At 39.4% G+C, this 16,493-nt stretch overlaps 1 long non-coding RNA gene and 1 pseudogene across 1 annotated transcript; both read right to left on the bottom strand.

Moving 5' to 3' along the window:
- The window catches only part of LOC137989838 (broad substrate specificity ATP-binding cassette transporter ABCG2-like), a 23,419-nt pseudogene extending 18,736 nt beyond the window's left edge, over positions 1-4,683 (bottom strand).
- A 275-nt stretch (positions 4,684-4,958) lies between these two features.
- On the bottom strand, positions 4,959-16,475 carry LOC137989833 (uncharacterized). Its single transcript, XR_011121034.1, has 3 exons — positions 16,344-16,475; positions 10,548-10,645; positions 4,959-5,483 (listed from the first exon to the last, which is right to left on the bottom strand). It is a non-coding gene; the product is annotated as an uncharacterized lncRNA (long non-coding RNA).
- Between the last annotated feature and the right edge of the window lie 18 nt (positions 16,476-16,493).

Raw genomic sequence — 16,493 nt, 5'->3', positions numbered from 1 at the left:
GAATTTCTTTTTGGTTTTTTCCCCATCCCCCCATCACTTTTCTAATGGTCCGTCCCTTAAATTATTCGACTTAATATAACTGGTACTTTCAACGGCGGAAGGGGAAAACAATGAGGGATTCAGGAGGGGAGGGGAGACAAGGGTTAGCAGATGGGAGGTAGAGAAAAAAAGGAAAAATACGGGAGGAGTAAGACTATACCTGAGTTGTTACTTAATCCGTGAGCAGCGTCACATTCATTTATTACATCCATGAAAAAGTCTGCTGGATTATTATGTGGTTCAAAAACAAAACCTTTGAGCAAAAAATAGAAACGTAACCATGAAGGAAGATATATGCTATCTAAATGTAACGTGTTGGCGGACTATACAAATCACGCATAGCCAAAAAGTTTGCATTACCCGAAAGTGAAAGAAAGAAAAACTGAGATGGGCTGAAATTCTATATTGTAGGTTAATTAAATCATATTTGGGATTCAGCCCGTTTTTACTGAGGTATTAAGGTGTTCAACTTTAGGTAACAACTTAAGTATGGGCAAGTATGGGCATCGAAATCTTAAAAGCACGATTTATCCATTGCAGAATGTAGAAAGTTCGGTTTCACAGTGCAAAGCCTTTTTTAGTCTACGTCACTGAAACACAAAAATAGCCATAAGACGAGCATATGAAACCGTTGACGGTTGCAAAATTACTTGGATTAATTGCAAATGTCGCATAATTCACATAGCCAATCACACGCAAAGCAAAAACAGGCGGCTCCGGAAAGCACACCACGACACCGGGCTCTCCGGCTTTCAAAAAGGCGGCTGAAAGTCGCGAAGACCCTGGAGACGAGGTTGCGAGCAAGTTCTTTGATTGCCACCGATAGGCTCCAATGTGGTGCAAGATTTTTGCGGCAATCACATGGCTCGAGAATGCAAAAGCAAAGCAATTGGCGAAATTATATTCCACAATCGATTAAAAAGCGCATTACGAATTATAACAATCACCTATATCCTCAAAGTACTTCATTGCTTGATTTGCGGGGTCAATGGTACACAAACTCGCCATTGGACAGTAATGAAATAGTGTCAAAGGTCTTAAATATCGAGTAGCGAGGCTGGTGTATGGACATAATCACGGTCTTACCACGATGACCGAGCCTATAAAGGATAAAAGCAACACTAAATGACATTGTGACAACTAGCTCGCAATGCAGGCTAATGCGGGGGAATATATTAAAGAGTATTTGCATTTCAGAAGGTTTTCATCAGCATTAACTGCCGCTTTAGACTAAGAAAAGTATTGTTTTACGTTTGAAAAGGCATTAATATTATTTTATTCCGTTAAAACGCTGGAGAACGCCGAGAAAAACGCTAAGGGACAAGGTCAAATTCTGTAGTGAAAGAATTCGACCGCGTTTCTTCACACACATTCTCGAGTGGCTGTTCACGCGCACGAATTCCTTCGCAAAGAATTTATATTAGTGAGGCAGTAAAGACCTTCCCTACCCTTGAAGAAGCTGAACAACGGACACAGCTGTGGCTGCATCCAGCCCAGTGGTTGGCTCATCGAGAAACAAAACAGATGGTGCCAATATAAGTTCCATTCCAATGTTGGTACGTTTGCGTTCACCTCCAGATATTCCTCAAATAAACTCGTTTCCAACCTGGCGGATGAGCAAATAAAATTAATGAATTTACGCACAGATGAGCTCCGTGGATGATTTCCACTTTTCTCAGTTCCAGAAATTTGCAAGAATATTTTTTCTGATGTGTTTTGTTTGATGTTATTTCTGGACAGCATTAGTAAAGCATTGTTTCTTGGCTATGTTAAGGCCCAAGAAAACGGCTTACCACTTGCCGAAAAATTCTAGAACTCTCAGGAAGACTGGTACAGCGCTTTTGTAGGGTTTTGTTTCTCCTCTAGCCCTTTTTATGAATGGCAATAATTGAAAACGCTCGGCATAATTTTAAAAGCAATCCCCTAATTTTTAAATTTTAAATCATTTCATGCAAAGACAGTTGCCGCTGATTTCATATAGAATTGTGGCTCAGTTGCTTGAGCAGCGGACTTTCGTTCGGAAGATCACGTGTTTAATGGAGGAGACTGCTTAACCCATTCACGCCTCAAACGCCCGAGGACGCCCCCCATTGACGAGCAAAATCTGTCAAGTGTCACTCCCATGGGTCAGTTGGTTAACCCATTCACACCTCAAACGCCCTAAGATGCCCCCCATGTACGAGTAAAATCTAATAAGTGTCACTCCCAGGGGTCAGTGGGTTAACCCATTCACACCTCAAACGCCCTAGGACACCCCCATTGACGAGTAAACTTGTCTTGCGTTAGACAGAGTAAAATCTATTAAGTGTCACTCCCAGGGGTCAGTGGGTTAACCCATTCACACCTCAAACGCCCTAGGACACCCCCCATTGACGAGTAAACTGGTCTTGCGTTAGACAGAGTAAAATCTGTCAAGTGTCACTCCCTGGGGTCAGTGGGTTAACCCATTCACACCTCAAACGCCCTAGGACACCCCCATTGACGAGTAAAGTCGTCTGGCGTCACACAGAGTAAAATCTGTCAAGTGTCACTCCCAGGGGTCAGTGGGTTAACCCATTCACACCCCAAACGCCCTAGGACACCCCCATTGACGAGTAAACTGGTCTTGCGTTAGACAGAGTAAAATCTATTAAGTGTCAATCCCAGGGGTCAGTGGGTTAACCCATTCACACCTCAAACGCCGTAGGGCACCCCCCATTGACGAGTAAAGTCGTCTGGCCTAAGACAGAGTAAAATCTGTCAACTGTCACTCCCTGGGGTCAGTGGGTTAGCCCATTCACACCTCAAATGCCCTACGACACCCCCATTGACGAGTAAACTGGTCTTGCGTTAGACAGAGTAAAATCTATTAAGTGTCACTCCCAGGGGTCAGTGGGTTAACCCATTCACACCTCAAACGCCCTATGACACCCCCCATTGACAAGTAAAGTCGTCCGGTGTTAGACAGAGTAAAATATGTCAAGTCTCACTCCCAGGGGTCAATGTGTCAAACCCTAGTTGGACCCAGCGATGCTCATCTTCTTAAAACTAACTGAGGAGAAAGTGCTGCATTTGTAATTTCATCTGCAAATGGTTAGACTTTCAAGTCTTCTCTGATAAGGACTATAAACCGTGGGCCCCATCTTACAACCCTTCCTGTTAACCAACAATGTGGGACCTTAAAGAACCCAAACACTGGAGACCATCAATGTTGGTGGTCTAACTCTCAGAGAATTGACAAACCGCCAAGAGACTGATGTGATATGTGCAGTATACAAATGCATTACCATTACCATTAGACTTATCTGTACATACTTTAAACTCCGCCACATGAAACAAGCCCAAGTCGCTAAGAGTTTCCTCTACTCTCTTTTAACGCTCGCGTTTACTCAGCTTTCTGGAGAGTCTTAAGGATGCAGAGAAATGCAAGTTCTCTCTCACCGTTAAAGTTCCCATCACAACATCATCCTGGAAAATTATAAAAAACTGAATGCATAGAGTGGGGTTCAATTAAGTGTTGAAGGAACTTTATTCGTAAGGAAGTGGTTTAGAAAGCAACAAGGACGGTGCCTACTAATTCAAAGGTATATTTGCGCGGTTTATGAGTACGCGAGAAAAGCAGATCTTAACAAGCGTTATTGAAATCCAAAAAGAAAATTGGGGGAAACCACGCATTTTTCAAAGATAATCAATCAACAATATTATTTATAAAAAGCTTTAAAATACAAGGCAATGTATGGCGTCCTTTTCCAAAATGAAGCTCAATTATCTCTAAAAAATGCATGGTTACCCTCAATCTTCTTTTTGGTTGCCAAGAGCACTTGCTAAGTTATGCTTTCTCCGCGTAGTTTTTTTAGATGCGCAGAACGTATGCACAATAATAATAGTAGGCACCATCCTTAAACCCACTGCAATTCTTAAAGAGAAGTACGATCGTCCGGGTGAGTGTAGTCCTGAGGACTGATTAGGGTGACATTGAATGATGTTTAGCTAACCTAAGCGTAACTCATCTTCAGAGTCAAGTGATTGGTGTAACGTCAGTAGATGGTATAAACGCTGTGGTCCATGATGTCACTGGTCAACTAAGCCGTTAGCGTTTACGCCTAGAGAACCATGCATAATGAACTATGATTCCATACATAATCGATAACAAGGAAAGAAAAAGCGGACGGACACAAACCTAAGCAACGTCAGTTTGAGTTTTGCATCGCCTTAAATACAATTGTGCTTCATTTTCCAAATCATATCCAAAGGCAACATCAATCACTGTTCTCATGATACGTTTTCTCACGTCGGCTCCACATATTAGTCAACATTACAATCCATCCACCACAGACACGTTTCCCTTTTGCATGGAAATTTTGTGATCATTTGATGCTAATATGTTCATGATACGCCGTCTTCCATTAGCAACTCAGTATTTTGATGAGACAAAGCGTACAACGACGTAGAATCATGTCACGACTATCTATGCGAAACAACATAATTGCAGAATTTCATTGCAGTCAGTTTTCGTCTCTTTGATTTTGGTAAAAGTCACATTTTGCCGTTTGCCGTATAAATCTCTGTAATAAGTTCTGTTTTATTTAAAGACAATTCTAAAAGCTGCGTGTGTGTGTGTGTGTGTGTGTGCACTCACAAATGCACACTTACGGGGACAGACATATGAATGCACACCAGCTCTGTGGGGACAGTTCAGAATATGGGGACATTTTCGAGTCCTCACAAAAATGTCCCCAGAAGTTGGCATTTAACTGTAACCATACCATACTTCTGGGGACTTCAGCAAAGTCCTCATAAGTTGGTATGAAAAATACACATATTGCGTCCCCACAAGGGGGTAATTTTTTTTTTGTGAGAGACAAGACTTTGTATCGTATGTTAAAGATCAATGAAGCCCTCAGAAATCCCACAAAGACAAGACATTGAGCACGAAGAAATTAATAACAGAATACACTTCATATTTTCTACATGAGTTACACACCAGTAACACACACATACATTACTATAAGTACTGAAAGTTTGGAAAATTAAGCTAAAAGTTGAATTCAATGATACCATTATTGCGAGTAACACTCTTCAGTGGCTGAACAATGTTTTTATTGCTTCAACTCCACTTTTTCTATCCATATTAATTAATCCACAGCAAAAGCCTTGAAGTACATGTAACGTTCAGTTAAAAGGAGAAATACAAAAACATTGATTATAAAAAATGCAATTAATTTGTGGTGATTTTAATGAAGTTACTGTTAAATCTCTTACTCTGACCACACTTATATAAAGATGTCTTGACAAATTCTTAATAATCTGAACTAAATTATTCCACCCTAGAGCATTTCTTATTAACTTTCGTAATATTAATTTAAAGGACTCAGTATGGTTTCATGCACACCAACTTGTGGGGCAAGTGAAAAGAAGCAATGTTAGGCGGCGACTTCCTTCCACACTCAAAAAAAAATGAACACCTGAAATGAAAAGTTCACAACCTGTGAGCAAAAAAAAATAGGTCACAAACTATTTCACCTATTTAATATTTCTGTTGGAATGCAGTTTTAAGTTTTATCATGTCTGATTGGCTTTCCCTTAAAATTAATAATTATAATCAAACTCCACAACTACATGTATTTCAGGTGTTCACATGCTTTTCTGATCCTCACAGTATACAGTGTAGAGCAACTAATATTATGGTAACAAAATCAATTAAGGCATAATGTAAAATGTTCATTTGCACAAATTACAGTGTTATTTTATATGATAAAGAGCAAAGGTTGCATAGTACATAAGCAGGTAAAAATCGATTAATGAGCCTGTCCTCACAATTTTTCAATGTTTAAGTTTAAAAACAATTTTTGAGTAATTATCAATGGCACAATCCAAACTTAGACCTATCACTTAAACCAAAAACACAAAGGGCCATTTCGGAGTTGCTGTTTGTCACGGTTTCAAAGTGAGGCTTGGTGCTAAACCACTGTAAGGGAAATGAGTCTGATTTGCATAAGAATACGCATTTCAATTACAGTACTGTTGTGCACTGCAGGACTCACTTTGAAACTGAGGCATGCAGCAACTCGGAAATGGGCTATTGTGTTGCAGATGATTTGCAATAGAATGCAAAGGGTGGATAGCAGGCAACTGGAAAGTCCAATTATTATTAACAATAATATAATAATAAAAACAATATTCACAGAGGATATCACCATGCTAACACTAAGTTAATTAGGGTGGTGTTCTATCTACATTACTACAATTTACTATGCAGAATAAGAACTGAAGCTTAAAAATTTAAAATTACGAGGACATTATATATATACGTGCGTGCGTATTGTACACTACTAAAAGATATAACTTATGCACACTTGAGAAATATTACATAATTTGCCACCCGGAGCTCGTCACACTTCACAAAAGGTCAGAGTTAGTTAGCAGCTGCCGGCAGCCATCGAAGAGGTGATTTACGTGGTTAAGGCGTGGGCCTGCCGGGAAATTTTCTTTCAAGGTGACAAGGTAGGGGAGCCTAAAACTTCACTTGAAACCCAACTAAGGATCAAATTAATGATGCACGACCGTAGTCAAATTAGCAGATGACAAGGAAGGATCCTACATGTAGAAGGATACAGGCTAATTTTAATTTTAGAGAGAGTGTAGGAGAGAAACCCTGACAATGCACACCCCAAATAATCACATTTTTAACTGAATAAAATGTTTGAAAGAAAATTTGCCCTGAGCGGGATTTGAACCCACGTCCCCCCATTACTAGTCGGGTGTGATCACCACTACACCACCAGAACAACCATGCTGGCAACACAGCCATCGAAGAGGTGATTTACGTGGTTAAGGCGTGGGCCTCCCAGGAAATTTTCTTTCAAGGTGCATTGTCAGGGTTTCTCTCCTACACTCTCTCTAAAATTAAAATTAGCCTGTATCCTTCTAGGATCCTTCCTTGTAATCCGCTAAGTTGACTACGGTCGTGCATCATTAATTTGATCCTTAGTTGGGTTTCAAGTGAAGTTATAGGCTCCCCTACCTTGTCACCTTGAAAGAAAATTTCCCGGGAAGCCCACGCCTTAACCACGTAAATCACCTCTTCGATGGCTGTGTTGCCAGCATGGTTGTCCTGGTGGTGTAGTGGTGATCACACCCGACTAGTAATGGGGGGACGTGGGTTCAAATCCCGCTCAGGGCAAATTTTCTTTCAAACATTTATACAGGTAAAAATATGATTATTTGGGGTGTGCATTGTCAGGGTTTCTCTCCTACACTCTCTCTCTCTCTCTCTATATATATATATATATACCATTGTTTTAGATGTCAACTTTGTTTATATGCGCTTGTAATAAATTTGAACTGCCAGTTGCCTGAAGATCGCCAACCGGCGTGAAACTCAGATCGAGTAGCAACAGCTGATCTTTGCCTTGCCTGTTTACTTTGTTTTTGTTTATATATATAAATATATATATCTGACTGGATTTACAAAAAGCTACCCATTGATGCTGTAACTTAGCCCCTTCAGATGCACAACAAAGTTCTTTCTACTGACAGCTATGATTGCAGCTAGGATCAAACTTTACCCCATCCTGGACAATGCAACTTCTCGAGTTTACACGTGTCTAATAATTATTTTACTGGTCCTTGCATGGGGATCCCTGTGGCACCTGAGGGGTCAAGGTAAGACATTTCCTGACTTCCTGACTTAAATTTTGATCAAGTCCTATATAAGAGAATTAGCTTCTTGGTCATTCCTAAGTCATAGGCGATCAATTTCTGCCAAGTAGTGTCACAGAAATACTGACAAGTTATTTTATTTAAACCAAGGCACAAACTCTAACTCAGGGTATAATCAACCCCCCTAAACTAACTTTGCCTTGCTCTTATAGGTGCAAACTAACATTTAAATCATAGCTCAGACACTCTAGAGTTTGCACAGGCATGTCTTGACGGAGCCCCCCCTGGTTCAAAGACCGCGCCAAGAGGTTGAATATGGGCTTCGCCCGTATTCAACCGAAAATTTAAGCAGCCACCTTCTTCAAAAATCAGTCAGATATCAAAGCACAATGGAGCAGATGCAGACTAAACAATCTTGCTCAAGCAAATTCCATTCAGGCTGAGCCTCCCATTGGCCATAGCATTGAATTCGTTTTCATTCCATGCTAATTTCTGACTGGATAAATTACAAAAAGCTACCCATTGATGCTGTAACTTAGCTCCTTCAGATGCACAACAAAGTTCTTTCTACTGACAACTACGATTGCAGCTAGCATCAAACTTTACCCCATACTGGACAATGCAACTTCTCGAGTTTACACGTGTCTAATAATTATTTTACTGGTCCTTGCATGGGGATCCCTGTGGCACCTGAGGGGTCAAGGTAAGACATTTCCTGACTTCCTGACTTAAATTTTGATCAAGTCCTATATAAGAGAATTAGCTTCTTGGTCATTCCTAAGTCATAGGCGACCAATTTCTGCCAAGTAGTGTCACAGAAATACTGACAAGTTATTTTATTTAAACCAAGGCACAAACTCTAACTCAGGGTATAATCAACCCCCCCTAAACTAACTTTGCCTTGCTCTTATAGGTGCAAGCTAACATTTAAATCATAGCTCAGACACTCTAGAGTTTGCACAGGCATGTCTTGACGGAGCCCCCCCTGGTTCAAAGACCGCGCCAAGAGGTTGAATACGGGCTTCGCCCGTATTCAACCGAAAATTTAAGCAGCCACCTTCTTCAAAAATCAGTCAGATATATATATGTATATATATATATAGTAGAATAAAAAATTATGTTAATTACTGTACAAACTGTTCCAGCCACAGTGTGTGTGTGTATATATATATAGTAGAATAAAAAATTATGTTAATTACTGTACAAACTGTTCCAGCCACATTTATATTTATTTTTTTCTGGGCTGTACTCTCTAGCATCCACAGATAAACCGTTTCAAGCATGTACTCCCCTCTACTGGAAAGATCTTTGTCCTGTCTTACATAAATTTATAATGCGATAATATGCGATAATGACACGACATTGCTCGCGTCAGATTGAAGTTCTCGCATTTTTGTCTCCCCTTCTTCACATGGTTTGACTTAATTTTGACCCCTCTCCTTTTTGTTATTGTGAAAAACAAATTGATGTCAGTTTTTCATGCATCTGTCCTGTTATTGACAATGAATTTCGTCATAACATTATCAAAGTAGTCTAAGGATCCAATTTTTGTTATGATGTCATGTACATCCGTCCGCCCGTACAGACTGTCGGGGTGGAGGTGGATCCACTCAGCTACTTTGACAATGTTATGATGAAATTCATGATCAATAACAGGACAGACGCATGAAAAACTGACATCAATTCATCAAATGTACAGTAGATGATCAGGGCTACAAGACTTTAATATTAATAGCGGATCTTAGGCACGCAAAGGGTGCCAGCGGAGCACCATGGGTGAGAGTATCCATGCGAGAAATTTTTGTTATGATGTCACATACATCTGTCCGCCCGTACAGACTGTTAGGGTGGAGGTGGGGAAGCCGGACAGCCTGTGGGAACAGGAGTGTTCGGACAATTTTTCTTGGCCGGAAATCGCATGGTAGCATTGCACTTGGCAACCGGTGTTTTTTGGCGGGAAATCATATTAGTGATGAGCAACAGGATAAAGAACAGGAAAGAGCATCAGAGAAGAGGCAACGAAATTTGAAAAAATTAAGCAAAGAAATCCTAGTAAAGATTAAAGAGTAAAGATTGTCAGTCAAACAGAAAATGTTGTGAAAGACATCACTATGCGTGTAATTTCAGTTTTAGTTGACTAAAATTGTTGGTTATTGTTTGGAAGGCTTGTTTGTTTGCTGCATGCTGTCAGCTCAGAGGTGTTTGATCTGTTTGATCACTGTAAACTGTCCACACTAATGATGATTAATTCAATCTGTACTTTATGCAGAAGCATAGTTATTTCCATAAACATTTTATTGCTTTTTGGGGTTAAAAACGGGAGCTCCACTTTTAGGTTTGGCTTTATTTATTTTAGCAAAAGGTTCAGCAAAAAGCTAATTGCTAACCCTTTTATCTTAACGGTGAAAGCTGGTCGGAAATTGCAAAGGGAAAAAATTCAGTTGCAAATGAGACTGTATTGGTCGCAATTTCGAGTCTTGACTTACCATAAGCATGTAAATACATTGGACGAGCCTACATGTAATTATTAGTTCTACAAATTATTGCTTAAATTTGGAACCGCATAATCCAGTGTAATTTCTGCATAATCAACGCATGTTTACGCATAATAATTATGGCCAAAAATTTCCGCATAATCTTTCATTTTTTTCCGCATCCTATCAGAAGCCCAGACTCTAGCACTACTGAGGTTAACCATAATGAAAAATTTGATAATGCATGGTTACAAAATGTTTCTCCAGCTGACAATAATTGAGCCCTCATTGGCCAATTTCTGGAATAAAGACTGACATTTTGACAATAACTTCCTGTGTATACTTGTTATAATAACAGTTACTTTTTGTGAGTTTAATAAAAATAGTACTTACATGTATCTTTGCACCTTGAATGAATTAACATATTTAAAGTATTCTCAGTCTTCTGGTGACAATTAAACAGCTTGTTCTCCAGAGGCATATGGAGCAGGCTGCAAGAAATTAGAGGTACAATTAAATTTAATTACATTGTACAATTGCTACATGTAACAATAATAATGTAGACTAATAGATTCCTTTGGCATATTTATATAGTTACATGGACCAGTGGCACACCTGACCAGACATGCAATTAACTATCATGTATTGGTATTCAGGTCCATCATACAAGTTGCCCTCAGCTGTTAAACTGCTTTATACACTGTACAACTATGAGTCTGAGAATTTTTAAACTACTGTGAGATTTCTCTATACAAACAGATAAGAAACTGGATCACAATCACCCTGACATTGTGTTTGTGTACAAACAAAACAAAAATTGCCTCATCTATTGCATGCCCTAGTGACAGAAGGGTAGATATCAAACAAGAGGAAAAGGTCAACAAGATTAGTATCTGGATCTGGCAGTTGAGATAAAAGCCTTGTGGAAGATCAAGGAGTGTTAAAGTTGTCCCTGTTGTTATTGGAGCACGGGGTACTATTCCAAAGAGACTGGCTCGGGACTACATGTACATGTTTGCTGGGATAGAGTTGGCAGCTCTTGCTGGGATAAGCAACAATCCTCCAAAGAGTCCTTGAAGTCTAAGGCAGCTTGTTATGACCTGATGATGGGATTAAAATTTCTTGAAGTTTTGATTACAATGTACAGGGTGTACCATACAGTACACTGTACCTGCCATGAAGCTAAATGCACCATAATAATAATAATAATTTAATAATAATAATAATAATAATAATAATAATTATAATTATTATTATTATTATTATTATTAAATTATTATTATTATCATGGTGCATTTAGCTTTACAGCTTCATGGAATAATAATAATAATAATGGTATTATTATTATTATTATTATTATTATTATTGTTGTTGTTATTATTATCATTCTAATTATTATTATCATTATCCCTGAGCAAGCATGGCCAGGCTTTACTTAGCAAGGAATGAGGGCAGAAGAGGACTGAAATCAGTGGAGGAAACAATAAGATTAAGATCAGAAAAGTCAAGTCAACTTTATTTAGGCAGGGTAGCCCAGTCAGCCATGGCTACAATTATTGGCTCAGGAATGGATACATGTACATGAAGAAGAAACTGCAAAGGATCAGGCACTAACAACTTGATGGAGGGAGGTTATCATAGAAAAACAAGCCAGTCAACCACAAAATGCAGAATGTATAAATAGAGAGACAAAACTATATTTCACATTCTCCATTATTTTGTGTAGCAAACTTGCACAATGTGAATGTAGTTCTAAAGAGACATGACAAAGTAGCTCAAATAATACACTAAAATCTATGTAAAAAATATTATCTCTCATACTCAAGGAATTGGTATGACCATGTTGAGAAGAAAGTGGCAGAAAATAGCAAAGCAAAGATACTTTTGGATTTCTCTAAACAAACAGATCATTGTTATACAGGCACAAAGAGCAGATATTGTTTTCAAAGACAATTAAGATCTAAATCACACATGGGTCATTAAGCCTACAAATAATTTTTTTTGCTATAAGCCTGTCATGTGTCAGGCCAGGCCACGGCACCTCATTTTCATTGTCTCGTTTTTCTTTTTTTCTTTTTTTTCTTTTTTAAAAGTGGTTAGGGTGAGGGTTAAGGTTCAAATCTTTTGCATTGCCCGTAGCCGGACAGGAAGATCCTTCTTTTTCGTGTTTTAACGTCAGGCCTGAAACTATTTCTGCTCTAGCATGATCGGAATCCCGTGTAAGATCTTATGGGGTAAAATCACTTAACATTATGTCAATATTCATGTGGGAAGACACCACTGTTGTTGTTCAAATTATTCTTCAGTCATATTCGGAAGAATTTCAAAAAAAATCTTTCAAGATTCCATTCAAATATTTTAGAACTTTCTTCAGACCAATGTACAAAAAACAGTATTTAAAATTAAACCTTTGAAATATTCACATGCACATATTTTCTGTATCTAAATGAGGGTTGAAGATGAACTAGAAATAATTCTTTTTCCCAGTTCCATAACGTCCTCTGTTTCGGATACAGCATTTTTGAATTTCCGAATTTTTACCTTGCGTGACCCCAGGATACAGAGCTGATTGAAAAGCTTGTCTCTTTCTATGATTCTCAGACATTTGTGGATTTCAAGTACATTACGAGAGGTGTTCCTACACATGTATTTTATCAGAAACCCACAAGGGTTGAAACGTGTAACGGCCCCCTGTGTGCTGGGGAACAAGCTTCATCTGAATAATTATTCAATTTGCTAATTACCATATTTGGAACAACAAGAGCAAGGGGTTTCCAAATATGGTACTTAGCACTGAAACATTCAACCAATCAGTTCGCACTTAATATTCGGAAGCTGTGAACGTGCGTTACACGTTTCATGTTGGCAGTGTGGCCCAGTGGTTAGGGCGCTTGCCTTGAGATCGGGAGATCCCGGGTTCAAGACCTGCTCTGACCATTTGGTGAATTTGATCCTGGTAGTCCCTGGTTCAACTTCCCAGCTGCACTTGTAAATAGCCAACTGGCTTGCCTCTGGCCAGTTGGGATTCTTAACAGTTGTTGTTGTTCTGTTCTGTCGTTTCGTTGTGTTTCATTGGCCCTGAAAAGCCCCCATGGGGAGTGGTCAATTAAGCATGTATTGTATTGTTTCAACCCTTATGGGTTTCTGATTTAAGTAAGCACATTTGCGGAAAAGTGAACTCCAGGTGTTTTCGTTGATTACTGGCCACCATATTGGTGGACCACGGACGGTCTACCAACATGGCAGCATTGTGTGAAATGCTTCGGGAAATTGATAACTCAGAAACGATGTACCACACAGACCTGACAATTGGAGAAACAGTTTATATATTTGTCTCGAAATCATTTCAAGTTGTTGGATTCTTTTATTGAACGGTTTTGAATTTGCTTTTTGTTGCATGACAATGAAAACAATCAAAACATGCGCACACTGCCCAATACTGTTTTGACAATACTGTTGCTTTCATTTGCCATTCTACTGAGAATTCTTATGTTTTTGCTTTCTTTGTTTGTCATTCTAGTTGAACAAAATACATTTGTATATGTTTCAGCTTTTGTTTGTGCATAGGCAATAACGTTAGTTATTGAAGTCACGATAAGAAATGTAATTTGAGGCCCTAAAAATTCACTGTAAAACTGGTCATAAAATCTTATCAGTCCAATGAAAACACAAACAACATGCATTTGGGGAACAGTATCCTTGTTGATTCCACAGCACATGTACATTGCAGTGTTATTTAATTTAAATCAATGCACCTGTAAAAATACAGTTTTACTTTGCATCATATCAGAAGACCCTGATCAGCCTGTCCGGTCAGACTGATCGTTTGCCAGTCAAAACCTCAAGTTTACCGGACAAATGTCTGATGACCGGCGCTTTTTGCCAGGCTTGGTCATAAATGTACATGCATCAATACCTACATGTAGACATGGAAGAGTACAAGAGAAGAAAAAGGAGAAAGTGGAGAAGTACATGTACTGTACTAAGACTTGGCAAGGGAGATTCAAAGATTGTGGAACACCTCATGATCAGCAAAAGTATTACTGGTTGTACAGTAGGAGAATTGGGAGCTGTGGCAAAACAGTACTGGAGAAGGAGTTGAAAAAGCTGGATATCAAGAAGGAAGTACCGGTAGTAGCAGAGTACAATTTTAGCTGCCCCACTGGGATCAGCAAGGATACCGAGGAGAGTATTGGATATCTCAGGGTAGAGGTTCAAATGGGATACCAATACAGAAACTGGCTGTCACAGAGCTGAGAAAATCAACAATGAAAGTAATAATAATAATAATGATGATGATGATGATGATGATGATGATGATGATGATGATGATGATGATGATGATGATGTATTGATACCATTGACATTGATTTTGAGGAAGAGTAAAGCAGGGTACGAATTAAGAAAGGGGTATGTTACCGTAAATCAGTTGTTCTTTATGGATGACCTTTAACCGTATGGAAACAATGAAAAACAGCGGAATTCCTTGATCAATACAGTATGTGTATATAGCTAGGATACTGGAATGAAGTTTAGCATTAAAAAATGTGGGTTTTGGACTTTTGGTCACTAAACGGGGAAAGTTAGAAGAAAGCAGGGGAAAAACATTACCGAATTATCAGCTGATGACGCAGATAGACAAAAATAAAGTGTACATTAAATACCTCAGGGTTTTTGAAGCAGACAACATGAAACATACAGAAATGAAAGATATAGTCAGAAAAGAGTACTTCATATGGGTGAAAAGCACATTATAAAACTCAAAACTTAATGCAGGAAACACAAGATTTGCCTTGAATCCAAGAGCAGTGTCTGTGATAAGGTATGGGGTTGGTATTATATTTTGGAAGAAGGATAAACTGGAAGAAATTGCCCAAAAGACAAGGAAGCTTTTAAGTATTTATCAAACTTTAATCATACAAATAACATTAAGAGACTATATTAATTTGCCACGGCAAATTGGTGGAAAGGGTTTGATTAGTGTAGAGGACCGTGTTAACCCATTGACACCTGGGAGGGATGACACTTGATAGATTTTACTCTGTCTAACGCCAGACGATTTTACTCGTCAATGGGGGGCATCCTAGGGCGCTTTAAGTGTGAATGGGTTAACCCACTGACCCCCTGGGAGTGATACATTTTACTCTGTCTAACGCCAGACGATTTTACTCGTCAATGGGGGGCATCCTAGGGCGCTTTAAGTGTGAATGGGTTAACCCACTGACCCCCTGGGAGTGATAGATTTTACTCTGTCTAACGCCAGACGATTTTACTCGTCAATGGGGGGCATCCTAGGGCGCTTTAAGTGTGAATGGGTTAACCCACTGACCCCCTGGGAGTGATAGATTTTACTCTGTCTAACGCCAGACGATTTTACTCGTCAATGGGGGGCATCCTAGGGCGTTTTAAGTGTGAATGGGTTAACCCACTGACCCCCTGGGAGTGATAGATTTTACTCTGTCTAACACCAGACGATTTTACTCGTCAATGGGGGGCATCCTAGGGCGTTTTAAGTGTGAATGGGTTAACCCACTGACCCCCTGGGAGTGACAGATTTTACTCTGTCTAACGCAAGACGATTTTACTCGCCAACTGGAGGCGTTCCAGGGCGTTTGAGGTGTCAGTGGGTTAAACACTTAAAAACTATGTCCCTCAACAATATGGAAATTGAAAGTCTGCGAAAATATGCGGCAAGGAGTGGTGAAATCTTCATCAGAGAAGTGAGCAATAAGAACTTCCCGGGAAAAGGCAAGGAGAAAGAAGATATTAAAAGGGACCTATTACAGAAGTACACCAGCAATGCTCGATATGGAAAGTTTTATGGAAACACAGAGCTTATCAGAGATAAAAGATGAAGATGTTTCAGGAACGTGTGGGATGTGTGGTCCGCCAGAGATGAGACAGTTCTGCATGAGCATTACTGTATCAGACTAATCAGAGCGAGTGCAGTGCACTACATGTAGCATGGCGAAGTGATAAAATTGCGCAGGTAATACACTGGAAGATGTGCCATCGATTCAATAAGTAAGTCTCAGAGATGTGGTATGATCATAAGATTGAAAAGGTTGGGAGGTAATCTACAATTGGGAGGTAATCTACAATAGATAAGTTACGGGGCGAACGCGAGGGGTGCCGGGGGCTATGTAAACTGAAAAAAACATGGAAATCCAGCAAACAACTTCCGCTTACCTCATGTTTGGCACGACTTGTGTTTGCTTTCTGCGTTAGTTAAATGGCAGCTCAAGGACAAAAATCCATTCGAAAAATGCTGTGTCTACAACAGCGAATTCCATGAGACCGTTGTCTTCGAAGACTTTAAAAATGCAACCGAGTAATCTC

Source organism: Montipora foliosa, unplaced genomic scaffold (assembly GCF_036669935.1).
Source record: "Montipora foliosa isolate CH-2021 unplaced genomic scaffold, ASM3666993v2 scaffold_476, whole genome shotgun sequence".
NCBI lineage: Eukaryota > Metazoa > Cnidaria > Anthozoa > Scleractinia > Acroporidae > Montipora > Montipora foliosa.
This window is presented reverse-complemented; position numbering and strand designations above follow the sequence as displayed.